Source organism: Mesoplodon bidens (assembly GCF_964165515.1).
Source record: "Mesoplodon bidens genome assembly, chromosome: 2".
Lineage (NCBI taxonomy): Eukaryota > Metazoa > Chordata > Mammalia > Artiodactyla > Ziphiidae > Mesoplodon > Mesoplodon bidens.
This window is the reverse complement of record NC_138177.1, coordinates 63892097-63905467: the sequence shown is the minus strand read 5'-3', so window position 1 is coordinate 63905467 and position 13371 is coordinate 63892097. Positions and strand designations below refer to the sequence as shown.

Here is a 13371-nt window from a genome sequence, read left to right as displayed (position 1 = left end):
ACTTAGCAGACCATGTTCCCTGAGTCCAAGTGGCACAGTAATCTGGCAAGAATGTGTTCCCAGAAGTAGAACTTTATGTGACAGCTTGAGTTGAAGGACGGAGACGGCCAAGACCCATGTAAGATGAGAACGGTGGTCTGAGAAGAGCACTGGGATGCCCTTGGTGTAGCCCCAAGCCTGTGATGGAAGCACTCATTCACATCCCTGGGTGTTTACTGTGGAACAGTCACTGCCTCAAGACACAAAGAGAAAAGTAAAAAATAAACAGGAATTCCTGTCTTCCTGGTATTTACATTCTAATGGGAGTAGAGAGGAAGCAGATGGCTAATAAGTAAATAAAGCAAACTACATTAGTGAGGAATAAGTGTGATAGTGAAGAATAAATAGGGAAATTGAATTCATTATTACTAGAAAATTGAGACATTAAAAAGTAAAGTCTGGGTTGAATCAGTAAAAACATCACATTTAAAAATAGATGTAGGGCTTCGCTGGTGGCACAGTGCTTAAGAATCCACCTGCCAATGCAGGGGACACTGGTTCAAGCCCTGGTCTGGGAAGATTCCACATGCCGTGGAGCAACTAAGCCCGTGCACCACAACTACTGAGCCTGTGCTCTAGAGCCCATGAGCCACAACTACTGAGCCTGCATGCCACAACTACTGAAGCCTGCGTGCCTAGAGCCCATGCTCCACAACAAGAGAAGCCACTGCAATGAGAAGCCTGTGCATCACAACGAAGAGTAGCCCCCACTCGCCACAACTAGAGAAAGCCCACGCGCAACAACAAAGACCCAGCTCAGACAAAAAAAAAAAATAGATGTAAAGTAGATGAGGTTACTAACCATACAAATAGTTCAGGGGAAAGTGTCTAAACAGAGGAAGCAGCCAGTGCAAATGCTCTAGTGTTTGAGAAACAATAGGGCAGTCTGAAGGATTCCCAATACACAGAGGCTACTGGGAAGATATTGTTAGGGAGGCATAGGTGTTAGATTCTCCATAAAGCTATATTACCAGCTATTGCATTTACTGTGAGCCAGGGGGAAGCTGACTTTTTGAGCAGGGAGCTGATATAATTTGATTCTATTTAACCAGATCAACCCTGGGTGGAATTTTTAAAGGGCAGATTTATAAGGACAAGGACAAAATCAGGTGAAATCTATAAGGAAGTTTTTGCATATTCCAGGCAATCAATGATGGTAGCTGAGAGGATTTATTGGAGGATTGATGTGTGTATTTGAATAAATCATCAAGGATTGACATTGGCAGGTGAGAGGACCTTGGCCCTTGTCCTCTTTGAAGAAAGAATTCCACAAAGAAACACGGTATAGCAGGCACAGAGTTTATTGGAAGCACAGTGAGTGCAAATAGAACAAAGATTCAGTTAATTTAGAGCAGAAGCAAAGCAGAAATACACACCCAGAGAAGAGTATGGGCATCTTACCTAATGAGGAGAGTGCCAGAGAAGTGATTTAAATCACTTATATAGGGTGGTTCTTCCCAGTCTTTGTTTTCCTCTGGCCAATTACCTCGCTTCTTTTCCCACATATGACCTGTCCCAGTGCCCTGCCCGACACGTGTGCACATCTTTTAGCCAAGATGGATTCCAGCTCGAGGGCCTATGGGAGATTGATAGCACCTACTATGGAGTAAGGCCCTCTCCCTTTTTTTTTTTTTTTTTTTTTGCGGTACGCGGGCCTCTCTCTTTTTTTTTTTTTTGCGGTACGCGGGCCTCTCACCGTTGTGGCCTCTCCCGTTGTGGAGCACAGGATCCAGACGCGCAGGCTCAGCGGCCATGGCTCACGGGCCCAGCCGCTCCGTGGCATGTGGTATCTTCCCGGACCGGGGCACAAACCCGTGTCCCCTGCATCGGCAGGCGGACTCTCAACCATTGCGCCACCAGGGAAGCCCCGTCTCTCCCTTTTTGACCACTGAGGAGTCTTTCTGTGCATGTGCAGTGAGGGAGGTCTCCCTGACCTCAGGAGTGATAGATGTGGTCACCTTATCTCTTTACTCCAGCAGAGCTCAGCTTCTGCCACTAACTTTGTCCTTCAAAAGGACAGAGCTCCTTTGTGTCAGGGCAAACAAAGCTCCAATTCACTCCACTTGACAAACTCCAGCTTTTCAACCAAGGGACCCATCTACCTCCTACCTCAGGACGAAACAAAGTTTTTTGTCCTGAGCAACCAAAAAGATAGGCATGGGGAAAGTCATAGCTGATTTTAGGTTGAAGTGAGAGAAAGAGGTCAGAAGTTCAGTTTTAGACATGTTAAGTTTGAGAAGTTTCTCAGAGAGCCACATGGAGATGTTAAGAAGTTATTTAGTATATAAATCTATACAAAGATCTATATATCCATGTAGCTATGCATTTACTTGCCTACCTGTAAACCTGTTTTATTTTAATTTTTAATTCAATTGTTTTACTTGATTATTCATTTTATATTGCTATGTCTAATGAAACCTCTTATTTATTTTGTTTGTCTGATGCAAATTAATCAGGAATTGGCCAATTAAAAAACTTAACTTGGCAGATGCAAAGCTAACTGTTCCATTGAGATCAATGCTCACAGAAAGATTGTAAGCTAGAATAAATCCTCATTTGATATTTTAAAGATTATGTTAATGTATATTTTCTAGAAACTAAATTTTTTCCCATGGAACAAAAATAATTGGTAACATTAAATATTCAGATAGAGATATGTTGTATTTTCCTATGTAATTCAGTAATATATTCATGAGAGTGGTATAGATTTTAGAAATACCATCCAATATTCCAAATTTCAAAACTGTATCAATCTGTAGTGAAGGAGACACTGGCTGAGTTACCGGTAGATTGGCTACCTGAATCAATCAGTATTTACTGTAGAAAAAAGACATATTAACAGTTTTTCAGCAACAGGTATCAAATACAGGGAATCAGGCATTTATAAAATTGTTTAGGTACTAAGGAAATAAAAGCCAAAGGGAGAATTTGTAAGTTTCAGTTTTACTCATGAGTTTTTAGCCAGAGAATCGGTAAGATGCTGCTTCTCATTTCCCTGCTTCGTCAAGACACTGTCACCGTTACTACTCCTGGCTTGCAGAGCCAAGGCAAGTGCATGAAAAATGACCTAAAGTCGCTGGGGAAAAAAACCCCAAAACCTCACTTTTAGAAAAGCATACACTTCTGGTCTTTTGGTGGGAACGGCCATCTTCCAGTAATTCACCAGAATGACCAAAACAAAGGGAAAGAGGAGAGGCACCTGTTATATGTTCTCTAGGCCTTTAGAAAACATGGATTTGTTCCTTTGGCCACATACTTGCAAATCTACAAGAAAGGTGATATTGTAGACATCAAGGAAATAGGCACTGTTCAAAAAGCAATGCCCCACAAATGTCACCATGGCAAATCTGGAAGAGTCTACGATGTTACCTGGAATGCTGTTGCCATTGTTGAAAAACAAACAAGTTAAGGGCAAGATTCTTGCCAAGAGAATTAATGTGTGATAAAGCATATTAAGCACTCTGAGAGCCGAGATACCTTCCTGAAACATGTGAAAGAAAGTGATCAGAAAAAGGAGGAAGCAGACTTCCGGGTAAGATGGCGGAAGAGTAAGACGCGGAGATCACCTTCCTCCCCACGGATACACCAGAAATACAGCTACACGTGGAACAACTCCTACAGAACACCTACTGAATGCTGGCAGAAGACCCCAGACCTCCCAAAAGGCAAGAAACTCCCCACATACCTGGGTAGGGCAAAGCGGAGAGATTCCCGCACAGAGGATCGGTGCTGAGCAGCACTCACCAGCCCGAGAGGCTTGTCTGCTCGCCCACCAGGGCGGGCGGCACTGGAAGCTGAGGCTCGGGCTACGGTCAGAGCGCAGGGAGAGGACTGGGGCTGGCGGCGAGAATTCAGCCTGAAGGGGGCCAATTTGCCACAGCTAGCCGGCAGGGAGTCCAGGAAAACTCTGGAGCTGTGGAAGAGGCAAGAGACTTTTTCTTCCCTCTTGGTTTCCTGGTGCGCGAGGAGAGGGGATTAAGAGCGCTGCTTAAAGGGGCTCCACAGACGGGCGCGAGTCATGACTGAAAGCGCGGAGCCCAGTGACGGACGTGGGACGCTGGGGCTGCTGCTGCCGCCGCCAAGAAGCCGGTGTGCGAGCGCAGGTCACTGTCCACACCGCCCTTCCGGGAGCCTGTGCAGTCCGCCACTGCCGGGGTCCCGGGATCCAGGGGCGGCTTCCCTGGGAGAACGCACGGCGCGCCTCGGGCTGGAGCAACGTCACGCCGACCTCTGCCGCTGCAGGCTCGCCCCGCACTCCGTGCCCCTCCTTCCCGCCCGGCCTGAGTGAGCCAGAGTCCCCGAAGCGGCTGCTCCTTTAACCCTGTCCTGTCTGAGCGAAGAACAGACGCCCTCCGGCGACCTACACGCAGAGGCGGGGCCAAATCCAAAGCTGAGACCCAGGAGCTGTGAGAACAAAGAAGAGAAAGGGAAACCTCTCCCAGCAGCCTCAGAAGCAGCGGATTAAAGCTCCACAATCAACTTGATGTACCCTGCATCTGTGGAATACATGAATAGACAACAAATCATCCCAAATTGAGGAGCCAGGAGTCAGTGCTGTGCCTCTGAGGTGGGAGAGCCAACTTCAGGACACTGGTCCACAAGAGACCTCCCAGCTCCACATAACATCAAACGGCGAAAATCTTCCAGAGATCTCCATCTCAACAGCAGCACCCAGCTTCACTCAACGACCAGCAAGCTACAGTGCTGGACACCCTATGCCAAACAACTAGCAAGACAGGAAAACAACGCCACCCATTAGCAGAGAGGCTGCCTAAAATCATAAAAAGTCCGCAGACACCCCAAAACACACCACCAGACGTGGACCTGCCCACCAGAAAGACAACATCCAGCCTCACCCACCAGAACACAGGCACTACTCCCCTCCACCAGGAAGCCTACACAACCCACTAAACCAACCTTAGCCACTGGGACAGACACCAAAAACAACGGGAACTACGAACCTGCAGCCTGCAAAAAGGAGACCCCAAACACAGGAAGATAAGCAAAATGAGAAGACAGAAAAACACACAGCAGGAGAAGGAGCAAGATAAAAACCCACCAGACCTAACAAATGAAGAGGTAATAGGCAGTCTACCTGAAAAAGAATTCAGAATAATGATGGTAAAGATGATCCAAGATTCTATTTCCCAGATCCAAAATCTTGGAAATAGAATAGACAAAATGCAAGAAACAGTTAACAAGGATCTAGAAGAACTAAAGATGAATCAAGCATCGATTAAAAACACAATAAATGAAATAAAAAATACTCTAGATGGGATCAATAGCAGAATAACTGAGGCAGAAGAACGGATAAGTGAGGTGGAAGATAAAATAGTGGAAATAACTGCTGCAGAGCAAAATAAAGAAAAAAGAATGAAAAGAACTGAGGACAGTCTCAGAGACCTCTGGGACAACATTAAACGCACCAACATTCGAATTATAGGGGTTCCAGAAGAAGAAGAGAAAAAGAAAGGGACTGAGAAAATATTTGAAGAGATTATAGTTGAAAACTTCCCTAATATGGGAAAGGAAATAGTTAATCAAGTCCAGGAGGCACAGAGAGTCCCATACAGAATAAATCCAAGGAGAAATACGCCAAGACACATATTAATCAAACTGTCAAAAATTAAACACAAAGAAATCATATTAAAAGCAGCAAGGCAAAAACAACAAATAACACACAAGGGAATCCCCATCAGGATAACAGCTGATCTCTCAGCAGAAACTCTACAAGCCAGAAGGGAGTGGCAGGACATAATTAAAGTGATGAAAGAGAAAAACCTGCAACCAAGATTACTCTACCCAGCAAGGATCTCATTCAGATTTGATGGAGAAATTAAAACGTTTACAGACAAGCAAAAGCTGAGAGAGTTCAGCACCACCAAACCAGCTTTACAACAAATGCTAAAGGAACTTCTCTAGGCAAGAAACACAACGAAGGAAAAGACCTACAATAACGAACCCAAAACAATTAAGAAAATGGGAATAGGAACATACATATCGATAATTACCTTAAATGTAAATGGACTAAATGCTCCCACCAAAAGACACAGATTGGCTGAATGGATACAAAAACAAGACCCATATATATGCTGTCTACAAGAGACCCACTTCAGACCTAGAGACACATACAGACTGAAAGTAAGGGGATGGAAAAAGATATTCCATGCAAATGGAAACCAAAAGAAAGCTGGAGTAGCAATTCTCATATCAGACAAAATAGACTTTAAAATAAAGACTACTAGAAGAGACAAAGAAGGACACTACATAATGATCAAGGGAACGATCCAAGAAGAAGATATAACAATTGTAAATATTTATGCACCAAACATAGGAGCACCTCAATACATAAGGCAAATACTAACAGCCATAAAAGGAGAAATCGACGGTAACACAATCATAGTAGGGGACTTTAACACCCCACTTTCACCAATGGACAGATCTTCCAAAATGAAAATAAATAAGGAAACACAAGCTTTAAATGATACATTAAACAAGATGGACTTAGTTGATATTTATAGGACATTCCATCCAAAAACAACAGAATACACATTTTTCTCAAGTGCTCATGGAACATTCTCCAGGATAGATCATATCTTGGGTCACAAATCAAGCCTTGGTAAATTTAAGAAAATTGAAATTGTATCAAGTATCTTTTCTGACCACAATGCTATGAGACTAGATATCAATTACAGGAAAAGAGCTGTAAAAAATACAAACACATGGAGGCTAAACAATACACTACTTAATAACGAAGTGATCACTGAAGAAATCAAAGAGGAAATTAAAAAATACCTAGAAACAAATGACAGTGGAGACACGACGACCCAAAACCTATGGGATGCAGCAAAAGCAGTTCTAAGAGGGAAGTTTATAGCAATACAATCCCACCTTAAGAAACAGGAAACATCTCGAATAAACAACCTAACCTTGCACCTAAAGCAATTAGAGGAAGAAGAATAAAAACATCCCAAAGTTAGCAGAAGGAAAGAAATCATAAAAATCAGATCAGAAATAAATGAAAAAGAAATGAAGGAAACAATAGCAAAGATCAATAAAACTAAAAGCTGGTTCTTTGAGAAGATAAACAAAATTGATAAACCATTAGCCAGACTCATCAAGAAAAGAAGGGAGAAGACTCAAATCAATAGAATTAGAAATGAAAAAGGAGAAGTAACAACTGACACTGCAGAAATACAAAAGATCATGAGAGATTACTATAAGCAACTCTATGCCCATAAAATGGACAACCTGGAAGAGATGGACAAATTCTTAGAAATGCACAACCTGCCAAGACTGACTCAGGAAGAAATAGAAAATATGAATAGACCAATCACAAGCACTGAAATTGAAACTGTGATTAAAAATCTTCCATCAAACAAAAGCCCAGGACCAGATGGCTTCACAGGCGAATTCTATCAAACATTTAGAGAAGAGCTAACACCCATCCTTCTCAAACTCTTCCAAACAATATCAGAGGAAGGAACACTCCCAAACTCATTCTACGAGGCCACCATCACCTTGATACCAAAACCAGGCAAGGATGTCACAAAGAAAGAAAACTACAGGCCAATATCACTGATGAACATAGATGCAAAAATCCTCAACAAAATACTAGCAAACAGAATCCAACAGCACATTAAAAGGATCATACACCATGATCAAGTGGGGTTTATTCCAGGAATGCAAGGATTCTTCAATATACGCAAATCAATCAATGTGATACACCATATTAACAAGTTGAAGGAGAAAAACCATATGATCATCTCAATCGATGCAGAGAAAGCTTTCGACAAAATTCAACACCCATTTATGATAAAAACCCTGCAGAAAGTAGGCATAGAGGGAACTTTCCTCAACATAATAAAGGCCATATATGACAAACCCACAGCCAACATTGTCCTCAATGGTGAAAAACTGAAACCATTTCCACTAAGATCAGGAACAAGACAAGGCTGCCCACTCTCACCACTCTTATTCAACATAGTTTTGGAAGTTTTAGCCACAGCAATCAGAGAAGAAAAGGAAATAAAGGGAATCCAAATTGGAAAAGAAGAAGTAAAGCTGTCACTGTTTGCAGATGACATGATACTATACATAGAGAATCCTAAAGATGCTACCGAAAAACTACTAGAGCTAATCAATGAATTTGGTAAAGTAGCAGGATACAAAATTAATGTACAGAAATCTCTGGCATTCCTGTACACTAATGATAAAAAATCTGAAAATGAAATCAAGAAAACACTCCCATTTACCATTGCAACAAAAAGAATAAAATATCTAGGAATAAACCTACCTAAGGAGACAAAAGACCTGTATGCAGAAAATTATAAGACACTGATGAAAGAAATTAAAGATGATACAAATAGATGGAGAGAGATACCATGCTCCTGGATTGGAAGAATCAATATTGTGAAAATGACTCTACTACCCAAAGCAATCTACAGATTCAATGCAATCCCTATCAAACTACCACTGGCATTTTTCACAGAACTAGAACAAAAAATTTCAAAATTTGTTTGGAAAAACAAAAGACCCCGAATAGCCAAAGCAATCTTGAGAACGAAAAACGGAGCTGGAGGAATCAGGCTCCCTGACTTCAGACTATACTACAAAGCTACAGTAATCAAGACAGTGTGGTACTGGCACAAAAACAGAAAGATAGATCAATGGATCAGGATAGAAAGCCCAGAGATAAACCCACGCACATATTGCCAACTTATCTTTGATAAAGGAGCCAGGAATGTACAGTGGAGAAAGGACAGCCTCTTCAATAAGTGGTGCTGGGAAAACTGGACAGGGACATGTAAAAGTTTGAGATTAGATCATTCCCTAACACCATACACAAAAATAAGCTCAAAATGGATTAAAGACTTAAATGTAAGGCCAGAAACTATCCAACTCTTAGAGGAAAACATAGGTAGAACACTCTATGACATAAATCACAGCAAGATCCTTTTGGACCCACCTCCTAGAGAAATGGAAATAAAAACAAAGATAAACAAATGGGACCTAATGAAACTTCAAAGCTTTTGCACAGCAAAGGAAACCATAAACAAGACCAAAAGAGAACCCTCAGAATGGGAGAAAATATTTGCAAATGAAGCAACTGACAAAGGATTAATCTCCAAAATTTATAAACAGCTCATGCAGCTCAATAGCAAAAAAACAGACAACCCAATCCAAAAATGGGCAGAAGACTTAAATAGGCATTTCTCCAAAGAAGATATACAGACTGCCAACAAACACATGAAAGAATGCTCAACATCATTAATCATTAGAGAAATGCAAATCAAAACTACAATGAGATATCATCTCACACCAGTCAGAATGGCCATCATCAAGAAATCTAGAAACAATAAATGCTGGAGAGGGTGTGGAGAAAAGGGAACACTCTTGCACTGCTGGTGGGAATGTGAATTGGTACAGCCACTATGGAGAACAGTATGGAGGTTCCTTAAAAAACTAAAAATAGAACTACCATATGACCCAGCAATCCCACTACTAGGCATATACCCTGAGAAAACCATAATTCCAAAAGAGACATGTACCAAAATGTTCATTGCAGCTCTATTCACAATAGCCCAGAGCTGGAAACAACCTAAGTGTCCATCATCAGATGAATGGATAAAGAAGATGTGGCACATATATACAATGGAATATTACTCAGCCATAAAAAGAAACGAAACTGAGCTATTTGTAATGAGATGGATAGACCTAGAGTCTGTTATACAGAGTGAAGTAAGTCAGAAAGAGAAAGACAAATACCGTATGCTAACACATATATACGGAATTAAAAAAAAAATGTCATGAAGAACCTAGGGGTAAAATGGGAATAAAGACACAGACCTACTTGTGAATGGACTTGTGGATATGGGGAGGGGGAAGGGTAAGCTGTGACAAAGCGAAAGAGAGGCATGGACATATATACACTACCAAACGTAAGGTAGATAGATAGTGGGAAGCAGCCGCAGAGCATAGGGAGATCAGCTCGGTGCTTTGTGACCGCCTGGAGGGGTGGGATGGGGAGGGTGGGAGGGAGGGAGATGCATGAGGGAAGGGATGTGGGAACAGATGTATATGTATGACTGATTCACTTTGTTATAAAGCAGAAACTAATAAAAAATAATAATAATAATAAAAAAAAGAAAAAAAATGCCAAAAAAAAAGGAGGAAGCAAAAGAGAAAGATTCGGGGTTCACCTGAAGCACCAGCCTGCTCCACCCAGAGAGGCACACTTCGTGAGAACCAATAGAAAGGAGCCTGAGCTGTTGGAATCCATTCCCCGTGAATTCATGGCATGGCTGGTGTAAAGAAAATAAAAGACCTGGACTGTAAAACAAACAAACAAAAACATGCACTTCTGATCACCACTAGTACAGGAAGATTAATAGGACATCCACTTCCTTTCTACCTTCTGTTCGTCATGCAAGTTCATCTCATTGGTAGAACTTAAAATCCCATCCAGAAATCTGGAGGCAAGGGAATTGAGATATGTAATTCCCAGGCTTACAGTCCTTCCACCAGAAGGGAGAGCACAGAAGGATTTTGGAACTGATGTCATTGCCAAAATTCCATTATTTCCCACAGTTCAACCCAATGACTTATATTTTAACTTTTGAACAATGGCAAAATCAACAATAGCATGCGTTGATCTATAATAACACAACCCATTCCTCATTTACATGAAGATGTCCTGAAACTCTCTTTTCAAGGTAGAGATCCACAGTTGAATCAATCACTATATCCATCTCTGGGTGATGGTTATGTTTTTTTTTTCTAATGAAAATATACTGTTCTATGATAATCAGAGAAAAAATTATAAGGTAAAGGTACACCAACACATCTTACATGTAATATTTAGGAAGAAAGGAAATAGTGGCTAATATATGCCACTTAAAATGAAAGGGAAGAGTGTGCCTAACTATTTCTAAATGCTTAAAACTAGTCATGAGATGTTGGTGCCTTTAATTTCATTTTTCCACTACCTAGTCCATCTCTTTCTTGTCCTCAAATCATTTTAGTTATTTATGATTATTTACTTGGTGGAAATCTCTTGGTAGCTGCAACTACATTAGATTCAGTGGTCTTAACTAATTAGACAAGGAAGTACAATGAAGTATCCCTTGGAAATCTTCTGGATTCCAGATACACATCCCTTTATAACCATTATGTAGCAGGATCAATCACTCCCACCAGGGTAATAACCCACACCATTGCCTGCTGGTTTCAGAGCCATGAAGCCCAAACTATCCAGTATGCAGTCTCAATGCTCAGATCAATCTAAATGCTTCCATATATATTCAGCTGAAATTTAAAGGTGACACTTTTTCCTAATTAATGCTCTAAATTTCATGTAAGACTTAGCTGTGCTCTTAATTCACTCACCTCTTAATTCTGGAGCCAAAAGTATTAGATGGGTCTGGTTTTTAGAGACAGCTATGTTCTGCTACTATAAAAAAAAACACTTAAGAGTGATCTGAAAAACACATAAAAGCCTTTTTTAATCACATTTGGGCTGAAAATTTAAAGTCCCAAACTAGTAATTTCCCACTCACAGGCTATTGCATATTGACAAAATCAACCAGTCCACCATCAAGTCTTATAGTGACTAATCCTTCATACTGTTTCTTCTGTAACAGCCAGTTCATCTCTCTAACTAAGCCTTGCCTTCAAAGGGCACATTATTCAGGCACACATGATAATTTAAAGAGTTATTTGCAATTTCATACTATGGAAAGCCAGTATATATTTTCCACTTAGGACCTTCCAAAACAACCTGCAGAGGTAAAACAATTCCCAGCTGTCATTTTTGATGGTCAAGTTTTTGGAAACACTTTTGGTTCTCTATTCTATTTTATTCAAGTCTTGTAAAGAAGCCAAAAACTTCTTTAAGTACTTAAAGCAAAAAAAAAAAAAAACTAATATAGAGAATTGATACTTACAAACCCATTAGAATTTTTGGATGAGTGAAAGCCTCTAGATTCCTTTCTGGGTTTTTTAGTTGTGACCTAAATAATCAGAAATTTGCTCTTAGGAAATATGTTATAAAATGATTGGAAATCCTCACTGATTACTGAGACTTCCCTGAATATTTATGGAGTTGAGGGAGAATAACTTGCAGCACCTGTAATGTGTGGTTATAGGGATTGCACAGAAGGGCAGGAAATAATTTCATTGAAATAAAAGGAAAAGCTAAAGAAGAGATCTCAACATAGACTGACAGCTGTCTGCCTCAGGGTTCTGATGTAAAGTGACATGGAAAATATAATAAAGATTGTTGTATATTGATTCAGATCTTTATAGATATTTTCTAAATGAGACAATATGAAAAATAGTTATTTAACCTTGGGAATGTTATAGCAAACTAGCAAACATTATCCCTCTCCTCGCATACCTTATAGTCTAGGGAGAAATACAGATGAGCAGGCAGAGTTACAACTGAATATCTTAAGGGTATTGTTGGTGCAGAAATAGGAGAGTAATATTAGTTACTAAGTATAATTTTAAATTTAATTTTTAAAACCCTCAAATTGCTTTAGAAAGTATTGTATGTTTATGTTTTTGTTTTTTCACCATATAAGTAGATTCTAAGGATTGACACATATATCCTGGAACAGAATAGAGCCCAGAAATAAACTCATGCACTTATAGTCAATTAATCTATGACAAAGGAGACAAGAATAGGCAATGGAGAAAAAACAGTCTCCTCAGTAAGTGGTGCTGGTAAAAGTGGACAGTTACATGTAAAAGAATGAAATTAGAACACTCCCTAACACGATACACAAAAATAAACTCAAAACTAATTAAAGATCTAAATCTAAGACCAGAAACCATAAAACTCCTAGAAGAAAATATAGGCAGAACACTCTGACATAAATCATAGCAATACATTTTTGAATATGTCTCGTAAGGCAAAAGAAGCAAAAACAAAAATAAACAAATAAGACCTAATTAAACTTAAAAGTTTTGCATGGCAAAGGAAACCATCAGTGAAACAAAAGGACAGCCTACTGAAAGAGATAAAATATTTGCAAATGATATGACTGATAAGAGGTTAATATCCAAAACATGTGAACAGCTCATAGAAGATTGAAAAATGGACAGGAGACCTGAATAGACATTTTTCCAAAGAAGACATACAGATGGCCATCAGGCACATGAAAAATGTTCAACATTGCTAATCATCAGGGAAATGCAAATCAAAACCACAATGAGATATCACCTCACACCTGTCAGAATGTCTATCATCAAAAAGACCACAAATAACAAAGGTTGGCAAGGATGTGGAGAAAAAGGAACGCTTGTACACCGTTGGTGGGAATGTAAATT

General features: G+C 40.2%; 1 pseudogene across 1 annotated transcript; it reads left to right on the top strand.

The window, feature by feature from the left end:
- Positions 1 to 3206: 3206 nt before the first annotated feature.
- LOC308612392 (large ribosomal subunit protein eL21-like) lies at positions 3207 to 10402 on the top strand (annotated as a pseudogene). Its single transcript has 2 exons — positions 3207 to 3587; positions 10225 to 10402. The product of its transcript is annotated as a large ribosomal subunit protein eL21-like (transcript).
- Positions 10403 to 13371: the final 2969 nt, after the last annotated feature.